This window comes from Filicampus tigris, chromosome 10 (assembly GCF_054856515.1).
Source record: "Filicampus tigris isolate MCC_2025a chromosome 10, RoL_Ftig_1.0, whole genome shotgun sequence".
Classification (NCBI taxonomy): domain Eukaryota; kingdom Metazoa; phylum Chordata; class Actinopteri; order Syngnathiformes; family Syngnathidae; genus Filicampus; species Filicampus tigris.
In genome coordinates this window covers 4,189,174-4,201,483 of record NC_141226.1, presented here as the reverse complement: position 1 = coordinate 4,201,483, position 12,310 = coordinate 4,189,174, and the positions used below count along the sequence as shown (strand labels likewise).

Genomic DNA, 12,310 nt, shown 5'->3' with positions numbered 1-12,310 from the left:
ACCACATGCTCACGTTTGCATGTTCATCGCAGTGTCCTACGCATATAAAGTTAATAGTGAGTAAATCATTTTATGTTTTACTGCACAGCAGTTGACTTAATACACTTTTATGACAGTTCAGAATATTTACAATGTGATGCATGAAGCCAACTGCCTTCAGCAAGCCTCCCTCTCATTACTTCCTACAAACGGCATCATCACATTGAGTAATTCTATGTACATTATTTTCATTATTTCTTTCTTTTATTTTTATTATGTCCCATTGTGGAAACTGGCAGTGCTGCTTTTCATGCAGATGTTGTTGGTTTGATTCCATGCCAATGTCCCCAAGATACTGCCACTGGAGTGTATCAGTGCTGGTCCCAAATAAAATGGAGGAAAAGGGCATGTACAGTAAAAAAAAAATACTAGTGTTGATCTCTGATGAAAGTAAGTCTCATTACACCTTTCTGAACGTTTTTATGGCAGTTGCAGGTCATCTAAATTGGCTGAAAAGTTACTGTTTTATGATGGCAATAATTTGATGCTGGAGCAAATTATTACAGAATAAATAACACTAATGGAAAGTTTTGCTAACATATTAGAGGTCAACCAGTGTCATGGAACAGATTGTGGTTGAATTTGAAGATTGTACTATGTATTCAGTATTCAATGGCAAGCACTTTGGATATTAAAATTATTTTAATGGAATATTGTGATGTTGAGTTATCCAACGCTTGACTCAAAAAGAACAGGATGACTGGGTTTCATCTGAAAATTGATTAATCTACAGATAATTTAAAAAAAAAACGCACGAATTCAAAAGTAACAAAATGGATACACTGCTTTGTTCCAGTTCTGTCACCATTAACACACAAAGTAGTGCATGCTAAACACAAAGGATGCAGAAAACCTTTCCATGCATCTGACAAACTTTTTATTTTTAATTAACAATCCATTAGTGGGGTGAAAGGCTTTGCACAATTAGGACATATTTAAGGTGGCACATTGCATTACTATTCGAAGAGGCTACAATTGTAAATGCTGTGGGATTATTGAACTAAATGTAAGGCCTAAGAGCATGATGACAAAGGCCTTTTCTAGGCGGTAATCAACTTTGCAGCCCACGCAGAGGCTGAGGGGAGAGCGAGCTGAGAAGATGAATCTGTCTTGTCCTGATCACAGAACAACTCTTCCAGCGGGTCGAAGCCAAGCCAGTTTGGCAACAGGAAGACTGTGAAGATTAGACAGTGAGATCTTTCTCTTGATCAGGCCCCTCGGTCTGCCCTCCCCACCATCCCCGCACCTGCTAGTCTCACAACCCCTGATATGTGCTCTTTTATTCTACTCTCTCTGTCTCTCAACTTTCACTGAGTGTCTTTCTTCTGCTTCTCCTCCACTATCTCCCCACCGGCCCCCTTTTCACCGCTTTTGATTATCGGCAACGACCCAGAACTCATGCGAGTGAATCTATCGGAATTTCATCTCAGTCTCTCAAGCAATCACTTTCACATCAGCACACTGACTCACAATCTCTTACCTGCACTTGTTTTCTGGTCTTCATCTCTCTGCTCACACCCAGACATATAAATTCTCTCTTAAATTAGAGACTTCCCCTGACTCTTTAATCAAAATCATTTAAACTGGTCTTTACCCTGACTGGACTTGTGCCGCTTGCTCATTTTAATTCCACTGATGTATTGTACACTGAGCTTTCAAGGCCAAAACAATACTGCAATGAAATTTGACGTCACAGTCATTTTTATTCAATTATGGAAATTTGAAACTAGCGGAGACATAACAAATAGAAACTGTAGAACATAGGTGTTTTTCAAACAGGAGCTTCAACCGAAACAACTACATGAAGCGTACATTTATCAGTGACTTCTCTCTTAAATCATGTGATGCGCCACCCGAATCACTGAGTTTGCCTATGTAGTCACATAGCTAGAAGAACATAGCGGAGATGGAGCAAATTGTTGTTGTAGTTGTAGTAGCATGATTTCACTTATCATTCCTTTTACGAAAACTTAATACAGTTGTTTTAAGTGGATCACTAGAGTGTTAGTCCTCTTTTTTTACACGCTTGCTGTTTGAGAACCCTGAGGTCCACACCTCATGGGGGTCACCTAAGGTCACCTTTGGATTTACCCTTGAAAACCTGATGTTCTCCCAGAAATTCAACACTTACAAAATGATTCATATCTCAGCCCCTGTAGCAGACAGAAACATAATTCCAAAAGAATTAAAGAGCTTAGACACGTGGCTTTCACACAGGCAGAATTTATTATTTACTGTTTCAATCAAAGATGTAAAAATAACGTGTCAGTGCAAGAGAAGGACTATTTTAATTAAAAAAAAAATCGAGTGCTAATTACCATCCTCTATTCTGTTACAAAGACGTCAATAACGTAATTGTCTACAAACCACATCATATCATGTTCGACTGGTTCCACTGGTCGTGCACGTCGTCTATATATCACTGCCGTTACTTACTTTAATCAGAGCTCCCGGCGATCGACGGCGTCCGCCATTAGCCTACCTACGGCTCGAAAAAATTCCACGACATCCTCCGAGGTCTCGTGACACCGTCACGTGTATATTCTGATGCATTAAGTTGCTAAGAGATGGAGAATTGGATTAAAAAAGGACGGTGACATATCCGCTCCCCCGGTTTGAAAGGTAGAAAGACGCAACAGCGCTCTCTGCTCTAGTCGTAGAAACGCGGTTATGCGCCCCCGGGCTTAATGGGTTAAACTAACACTTTTCATTTGAATATTTAAAGGAAAAGAGTGGAAAATGACCTGTGTCAGTTTACCACTTTTTAACCCTTTAATGGCCGGACTAAGAAATTGTCATTGGAATCTGTTTTCTTTGCGTTTCTGTTATAACTGGTTGTTTACGTGACGTATCAGTTGCTCTGCAGTTGCTATGGTCCTTTTATGTTTTGTCCTTTATGATGTCATATAGCCTTGAAGTCTTACAGTTTAAATCTTTGAGTTACACACTGACACATTGTCAGTACGTCAAACCTTCTTGGAGTGAGAATGCACTCTCTTCCCGTCCTGATCTCTGTTGTTACTTTGTTTTTTTCTTGATAAAGACTTTTTACTCTTCAACTTCCGTGTCATATCTGCGAATGGGTCCAAATCCTGATCCACACATGACAGAACGTACTGACCAGTCATGGACCCAGCAGACTCAGACACAATCCCTCAAGTCAACGACATCACCACCTGCTCCTAAACATCCCTCCACCTCCAATCAGGTAGTGATTGTCTCACCGGGTGCTGCTTTGCCTTTTCACTGGGAACCTCTCGTGTCGCTCCTTCACGATGGGTCGCTCAAGCCGTCGCAAGTCACGGTCTCCCTCCAACCACCCTCAAACTGCTGACCACCCCCAAACCCTTCGTGTAAGCTCTGTCTTTGACTCTCTCATCTTTGCCACCTACTTTAATTTTGTCCAGTCCCCTTCTAGTTTAACAGCCGATGTTTTGGTTTTAGACTCTGATTTTTCTGACTGTGAAGATGGCCATGATTTGGTTAATCTCTTTCTGATTCTGACATTGATTTTGGGCTTCCTGCTTTTTCAAGCCCTCCTCAGTTTTTGTACGATGATGATCCCTTAGTTTCCGATTCAGATTTTGATACTGATTTTGGTTTTCCGAGTCCCTTCCCAAGTCACTATTCAAGCCCTTCTCAATTTTTGTCACGTTTTTCTGATGATGATTCCTTAGTGTCCACTCCAGAACACTTTCCATCAGACCCTAGCTTGTGCGCCCGGTTGGCCATTTACACGGGACTCCATCGGGGTGGCCAACGTAGACACCCGAGTAGAGGTTCTGGTTCCTCCCGTAAATCCGTTTTTTCCACATCGCGTCATTCCGAACCTGTGCCCCTAGTGTCCACCACTGAACCCTTCCCTTCAGACTCTACTTTGGGTGCCCGGTTGGCCATTTACACGGGACCCCCATGGGGTGGCCAACATAGGCGTCCGAGTAGAGTTTCTGGTTCCTCCTCAGCTTTGTCCAAGTCACATCATTACAAACCTTTACCCAAGCCACTACACTCCCCACCTTTTTCGACACCTCATTCACTGCGTACTTTTTCACCTAGTCCCGTTCATCCCGTTTATTCTAGTTTACATTCCTCACTATCTGTACTCCCAATCCCTCGTGTCTCGTGTATGTCCCAACCTATATGGTGGCAGGCTGATGAGGCAGGGCCCCTTCCCGGCACCTCAGCAAATACGGGCCCCCGTCGCGATGCCTCAGCAATACCAAACCCCCTTCCTGGCACCTCGATAACTACAGCCTCCCATGCCAGCTCCTCTGCACCCGGTGCCTCAGCAGTGCCATGTCCTCTTACCGGCACCTCGGCAACTACAGGCTCTCATGCTGGCTCCTCTGCAGTGCCAAGCCCTCTTCCCGGCACCTCAGTAACTACAGGCTCCCATGCCGGTTCCTCTGCAGTGCCAGACCCTCTTCCCGGCACCTCAGCAACTACAGGTTCCCATGCCGGTTCATCTGCAGTGCCAAGCCCTCTTCCCGGCACCTCTGCAACTACAGGCTCTCATGCCGGCTCCTCTGCAGTGCCAAGCCCTCTTCCCGGCACCTCGGTAACTACAGGCTCCTATGCCGGTTCCTCTGCAGTGCCAGGCCCTCTTCCCGGCACCCCGGCAACTACAGGCTCCCATGCCAGCTCCTCTGCACCCGGTGCCTCAGCAGTGCCATGCCCTCTTCCTGGCAGCTAGGCAGCTACAGGCTCTCATGCCGGCTCCTCTGCAGTGCCAAGCCCTCTTCCCGGCACCTCGATAACTACAGGCTCCATGCCGGTTCCTCTGCAGTGCCAGGCCCTCTTACCGGCACCTTGGCAACTACAGGCTCTCATGCCGGCTCCTCTGCAGTGCCAAGGCCTCTTCCTGGCACCTCGGTAACTACAGGCTCCCATGCCGGTTCCTCTGCAGTGCCAGGCCCTCTTCCCGACACCTCAGCAAATGCAGGCCCCTCAGCCCCCTCAGCACCACCAGACTGATGCTGCTACGACGGCTCCAGCAGCGCAACCTCTGCGGCTGCCCTTGGATTCTGCTACAGTGGCGCAAGGCCTTCGACTGCCCTCTAATTCTGCTCCGGTGGTGCAAGGCCTTCGGCTGCCCTCTGACTCGGCTTCGGAAGCACAACCTCTGCGGCTGCCCTTGGATTCTGCTACGACGGCTCTGGCAGTGCAACCTCGGCGGCTGCCCTTGGATTCTGCTACGACGGCTCCGGCAGCGCAACCTCTGCGGCTGCCCTTGGATTCTGCTACGACGGCTCTGGCAGTGCAACCTCGGCGGCTGCCCTTGGATTCTGCTACGACGGCTCCGGCAGCGCAACCTCTGCGGCTGCCCTTGGATTCTGCTACGACAGCACAAGACCTTCGGCTGCCCTCTGATTTGGCACCGGCAGCGCAACCTCTGCGGCTGCCCTTGGATTCTGCTACGATGGCGCAAGGCCTTTGACTGTCCTCTGATTCTGCTCCGGTGGTGCAAGACCTTCGACTGCCCTCTGACTTGGCTTCGGCAGCACAACCTCTGCGTCTGCCCTTGGATTCTGCTACGACGGCTCAGGCAGCGCGACCTCTGCGGCTGCCCTTGGATTCTGCTACGATGGCGCAAGGCCTTCAACTGCCTTTAATTCTGCTCTGGTGGTGCAAGGCCTTCGGCTGCCCTCTGACTCGGCTTCGGCAGCGCAACCTCTGTGGCTGCCCTTGGATTCTGCTACGACGGCTCTGGCAGTGTAACCTCGGCGGCTGCCCTTGGGTTCTGCTACGACGGCTCCGGCAGCGCAACCTCTGCGGCTGCCCTTGGATTCTGCTACGATGGCACAAGACCTTCGGCTGCCCTCTGACTTGGCTTTGGTGGCGCAATCTCTGCGGCTGCTCTTGGATTCTGCTACAGCGGCGCAAGGCCTGAGGCTGCCTTCATCCCCTGTGTGGCCCCCTGGACGCCCACAGGACTGGCCCTGCCAAGACCCTCTCGTCTGGCCTACGGCTTGCCCACCAGACTTGTCCAGCCAAGACCTTCACGTCTGGCCTCCTGGATGCCCACCGGACTTGCTCCACCAAGAACCTCTTGTCTGGCCTTCGGGAGGGCCACTAGATTGTCCTCACCACGACCCTCTTGTCTGGCCTCCGGGTCGCCCACCGGACTGCTTGTGCCAAGACCCTCTCGTTTGGCCTCCTGGATGCCCATTGGACTGGCCCTCGCCAAGAACCTCGTGTCTGGCCTTCGGGAGCGCCACGAGATTGTCCCCGCCACAACCCTCTTGTCTAGCCTCAGGGTTGCCCACCGGACTGTTTGTGCCAAGACCTTCTCGTCTGGCCTTCTGGATGCCCACCGGACTGGTTCCGCCAGGGAACCTCTTGTCTGGCCTTTTCTGATCAGTTCTTGATTTTGGTTTTGATTTAGACTTTAGTTTCATGTTTTCTAATTGTTTCTCTTTTGTTTGTTTGTCATGTCATGTCATGTCATTTTCCAAACCGCTTATCCTATACAGGGTCGCGGGGAGTTGCTGGAGCCTATCCCAGCCGTCAACGGGCGAAGGCAGACTACACCCCGGACTGGTCGCCAGCCAGTCGCAGGGCACACATAGACACTGTCACTGAGCGGGAATCGATCCCACGCTGCCCGCACACAACTCGGGCGTGTGTACCACTACACTATCAGCGGACCTTGTTTGTTTGTTTGTTTTCTTTTATTTTCTTTGTGACCTTGTTTCTGTTGTTGTTTTAGATTCTGGGCACCAGGTGGTGCCCGCTTTGGGGCGGGGGGTACTGTTATAACTGGTTGTTTACGTGATGTATCAGTTGCTCTGCAGTTGCTATGGTCCTTTTATGCTTTGTCCTTTATGATGTCATATAGGCTTAACGTCTTACTCTAGAGCTCTCGGCTCTAGTGGTTGAAACGCGGTTATGCGCCCCCGGGCTTAATGGGTTAAACTAACACTTTTCATTTGAATATTTAAAGGAAAAAGAGTGGAAAATTACCTATGTCAGTTTACCACTTTTTAACCCTTTAATGGCCGGACTAAGAAATTGTCATTGGAATCTGTTTTCTTTGAGTTTCTGTTATAACTGGTTGTTTACGTGATGTATCAGTTGCTCTGCAGTTGTTATGGTCCTTTTATGTTTTGTCCTTTATAATGTCATATAGCCTTGAAGTCTTACAGTTTAAATCTTTTGAGTTACACACTGACACATTTTCAGTACGTCAAACCTTTTTGGAGTGATGATGCGCTCTCTTTCCGTCCTGATCTCTGTTGTTATTTTGTATTTTTCTTGATAAAGACTTCTCACTCTTCAATTTCCGTGTTATATCTGCGAATGGCTCCAAATTCCGATCCACAATTGACAGTTTCCTGGTTATTAGGAACACAAATAACAAAAAAAACATGTACATTTTTAAAAAAGTACCTAAAATTGTAGTTTTTATTAACCTGTGCCAAACGGCATCGCTGGCCAAACTGTGAAAAAATGCGTTTTGATTACAAAATATGCTGAGTCATGTAAAATCTTGTTTTTGGATTATTTATTGGCTATTTCAAAAGAAATTTCCACATCAAGCTTGCTCAGTTGGCCACAAACAATAAATAAGCAAATACGTTTGTCATAAAATAGCAATACTTTAAACACTGCTTTGGCATTCAAGCAACATAAGTTGTCCTTCTTGTGGTATGTTGCTAAGCATGGATTGCTTGCCTTGAAGCAGAGGAAGATCGTACATTTTTCACACATCCATCTGCTCTGACACTTTGCACAGAACAGACACTGACCTCTGACATCACTGTGGACTGGCAAATGTCCCGTGTTGTCAAAACGGACATCCTGCAGTGGATGAGTGTAGTATTAACAGTAAAAGAGCAGGCTCATCAAATTATGGGAGCCACACCTGAAGCAAGATCTCAACTAAGCCCAGCTCTGGACTTCTCCACAGATCATCCACCCCCGGCTACCTATGATACCACATAGACCTGGAATTTGTGATTGTGGCTGTGTCCAAATTCATCCGCTATGTCTTCCCAAGGACCATTCACAGGCGGGATCCTTCCAGCCACCTTACCCATGCTCTCTGCAAGCCTGCTCGCGGATTCTGCCAGTTGCACTGGTTCTTCCCTGGACGCAGCAGGCATCTCGGGGCTTGTGAAGGGCTGGGCGACCAGTTGAGGGGCCGGAATACGAGGGGAGGAAGGGTGATCAGGTTTGGCAATTTGACTGTGTTCTCTTATGTGGTTGTGAATATGTGAAACACCAGGGGAATTAACTGCTCGAGGGACCTGGGTTGATCGAGAGCGGACAGCTGATCTCGAAATTCCTCGAAGAGTCCGCAAACAAAAGCAGATTTTTGTCCGGGCTCATTCCATCCACAACCTGAGGCCAAAATCCTGAACCTGATGGCATAGTCTGCAGCTGACTGAAAGCCCTGACGTAATGACATTAGCCATTTGCCGGACCGATTAATAAAGGGCTACTCAAAGACTGTACGTATCTATGAAGAAAAAGAAGCATATGATTCTAATGTCTTTAACTTTGATACCCAGAAGGAATAGGCCCACATCCCTGTTCTTCCCCGAAGCAAGTTAATAACGAAAGCCAATTTGGCACGATCATCTGAATATGCAATAGGTTGCTACTCGAAAACCAAGCAACAATTCAGGAGGAATCTGCCATAAACTGCAAGTGCACATATAAAATCGACATAAAACATTCAGACCCACACCTAAGGATAATTACGAGTCTTCTATTAACCTACCCACAGAAAACCCACGCAAATATGAGAAGAACATACAAACTCCACGCATGAAGTCCAGAGCCCCGATAAAAAATAACTAACTTTTGAGGTGGTTGCATTACCTACTCACTCTTTCAATATATAACAATTGAACAACTTGCTGATGTCATTTTCCTCCACATTGATCTGTTCAAAATTGTATTTCTTGGCTGCGCAGAAAAACAGCACTGTGACTTGTGAGAGAATATAGGACCTTAGACAATGACTTTTTAAATTGTGGATCATAAAACTGTACTGTAAGACAATACAATAGAAAATACAGTTATATGGTGAAAAACAAAGTAGTGTTGGTGCAGTCACAGTGGTCTTTGAAAAATTTATAGTTCAGCCATTCTGACAATTTGGCAGCTCGCCCCTCAACAAATTGCATCATTGCAAGTGTTCTGTATTAGAAAAGGTTTGAGGCAAGCATATCAACACCACAAAGAAATAAGATCAAGCTGAAAAGAGGGACGATGCCCTGTTTACAGCCTCATTCTTTATTTCTTTTTCATTTAAATAGTTTTTCTAAAATGCATTTCTAATGTTTTTACAAGCAATGATAAATAACATATTAGTGATATATGCAATTCCGTACACTTGTATACTGTGGGTTGTGGTTACCATCAAAAAAACTATTCCTGAATAGGGATTGCCCCACTATAAGCAGAACTGGGCGTTCCGCCTATGTGATGCGTCACCTATAAATCAGGCGAGGCACGAGGTCCTTAAAGGTACATAAAGGTCCAAAAAGGCCCTTTATGGTGCTAAAAGGAGAAGCATTTAGTCCGGCTGCGGCGAGTATTGTTAGATTGAGTTGTTGTTGCTTGGGGGACAGATTTGAATGAGGGAACGGGCGAGAAGAAGTGACATTATGTTACGAGACTGAGGGCTGGACTAAATGCATCTCCTTTAAACGCGGCGAGGCTTCCAAGGTCCTTAAAGGTACATGAAGCTCCAAAAATGTCCTGGAAGGTGCTAAAAGGAGACACTTCCATGCCGCAGTCTGTCAGTCTTTTGTTTGAAATATCGGACAGCAGGGCTGGGGGTGGGGGGGCGTTTGCGCAAGTGGAAGTTTGTTGAATTTGGTCGTCAGAAACACTAGCGGAAGCCCGTTTAAAATAATAGGCGGACCGGCCTATAGGCGATTGTCATTTTTTCCGGCTGTACAAAAGGACGGATAGACGAATGGCGCCCTGTCTTTAGGCGGTAGGCAATGAACGGACGGCAACTTTTAGTGAAATGTCCAGCTCCCATGTCGTTTCAGTGTGTGTGTGTTTGTGTTTTGCCCTTTGTGCCTCGACGGGATCACCACCTTATCATGGTGAGGCACTTCGCACGTCTCCATGACCCCTAGAGCTTTGTCGGCCAGAGTCTCGCACTCCTGGCAGGGTCACCCAAGCAGAACACCCAAGCCCCCCCAAAAAGTCCTGTGGCGATGTGGAATGACGGTGGGCACAGGCTAAGGATGTGGCTAGGGTGCCTAGCCAAACCATGCACACAGGCGGCGACGGAGTGATGGTCGTTGGGACTGCGGGATGGAGCAGCGCATCTCCTCTGCAGTTTCCATCACGACTGAGCAGCTCCGCACTGCTCACCCCTGAGATGGGGAGGGACCTAGAAAAAGTGGTCTAAACATTGTCTGCTCTTACCACGCCGGACGGTAAACTCGCGGTCGAAATTACAATAAAAGAAAGAGGCAATACCTGTGCATTGTTTCGTGGAACATCCGTACACTGCTGGACCTGGCTGGAACTCCAACAGGCCCCACCGTAGTACAGCGCTTGTGGCCATGGAGCTCGCGAGATACAACATCGACATTGCAGCTCTCAGCGAGACCAGGCTACATGGAGAGGACTGCCTGACAGAAGTTGGTGCAGGCTATACCTTCTTCTGGAAAGGGGTCCCTGAAGGCACTCGCCGTAACCATGGAGTCGGCTTCACTGTGAAGTCCCAACAGCTGCAGGGCATCCCGGAATCCCCTATCGACATCAATGAAAGGCTGATGACATGGCGCATTCCCCTGGCTAAGGAACGCTTCGCCACACTCATCAGTGCTTACGTGCCAACTCTGGATGCCGAGTACAACACCAAGGAGGATTTCTATAGAGCTCTGGATGCCATCCTACAGAAAACACCGCCTACAGACAAGCTCATAGTCATGGGAGACTTCAATGCTCGGGTGGGCACGGAGCACCTGGTATGGAATAAAGTTATTGGCCAGCACGGAGTGGGGAAAATGAACAACAATGGGCTTCGGCTCCTCTCTGTGCAGAACATCAGCTGGTCATAACAAACACCATCTTGCAGATGAAGAACAGATTTAAGACCATCTGGCAGCACCCCCACTCAAAACACTGGCATCTTCTGGACTATGTGATTGTCCGCCAAAAGGACATACAAGATGTCCACATCACCCGTGTCATGCGCGGAGCTGAGTGCTGGACTGATCACCTCATGGTCAGATCCAAACTACTCATGAGCTTTCAACACCGTGGTCCAAGGACAGCTCCAAACAAAAGGCTCAACTGTGCAGCACTGAACAGCCCCACCACCAAAGCCAACCTTCGGCGGTTCCTTGCTGAAAACCTCAGTAAGATCCCGGAGGAATCAGCTAACTGGCCAGCTCTCCCGTCAGGCTATCCAAAGTGCAGTCTCGGAGGTGCTTGGCCAATCGAGGAAACGCCACCAGGACTGGTTTGACTCAACTGCAATAAAGACACTTCTAAAAACAAAGCATGAGGCCCACAAAGCTCTCCTGTCCTGCCCTTCATCTCTCACCCGGAAAGCCACCGTCATTGCAGCAAGAACAGTGACCCAGCGAGCCCTCCGAATAATGGAGGACACCTGGTGGGTGCGGAAGGCACACGAGATCCAAAATCAGCAGACTGCAACAACACTCAGGGCTTCAATGATGCCATCAAAGCACTGTATGGCCCCAGGAAGCAGGCGATTGCTCCAGTCCGGTCAGCTGACGGCTCTACACTCTTTAAGGATCGCCATGAGATCCTTGCCCACTGGGCAAACCACTTTGAGAGTCTTCTCAATCACACAAACCCTGTTGACCCTCTCATTCTGGATAATCTCCCAGACCTGCCACCAATCATGAACATCGACACCCCACCATCTTATTCTGAATCCCGGCAAGCCATAGCGGGCTTAAAGAACCACAAAAGTGCTTGACCTGATGGCATCCCTGCAGAGGTTTTTAAACAGAGAGGTTATCTCCTCACGCGCCGCCTGCACCTCCTGATCCAAAACATCTGGAAACATGGGACCCTCCCACAGGATTGGAAGGATGCGAACAATCGTTGTTGTCTATAAGCAGAAGGGGGACAGAGCAGCCTGTGTGAACAGTAGAGGAATCTCTCTCCTCTCCGTCGCAGGAAAGGTTTTAGATAAAATCATGCTCAGCAGGCTGGTTGAGCACATCTCGGAAGCTGTGCTTCTGGAAACTCAATGTGGCTTCCGGAAGACTAGATCCACCACAGACATGATCTTTGTCTTAAGGCAGCTAATGGAGAAGAG

The 12,310-nt window shown here is 47.9% G+C and overlaps 1 long non-coding RNA gene across 1 annotated transcript; it reads left to right on the top strand.

Moving 5' to 3' along the window:
• Positions 1-3,005: 3,005 nt before the first annotated feature.
• LOC147140424 (uncharacterized) lies at positions 3,006-7,318 on the top strand. The gene is made up of 2 exons (XR_015088524.1): positions 3,006-3,392; positions 6,513-7,318. It is a non-coding gene; the product is annotated as an uncharacterized LOC147140424 (long non-coding RNA).
• The last annotated feature ends 4,992 nt before the right edge of the window (positions 7,319-12,310 follow it).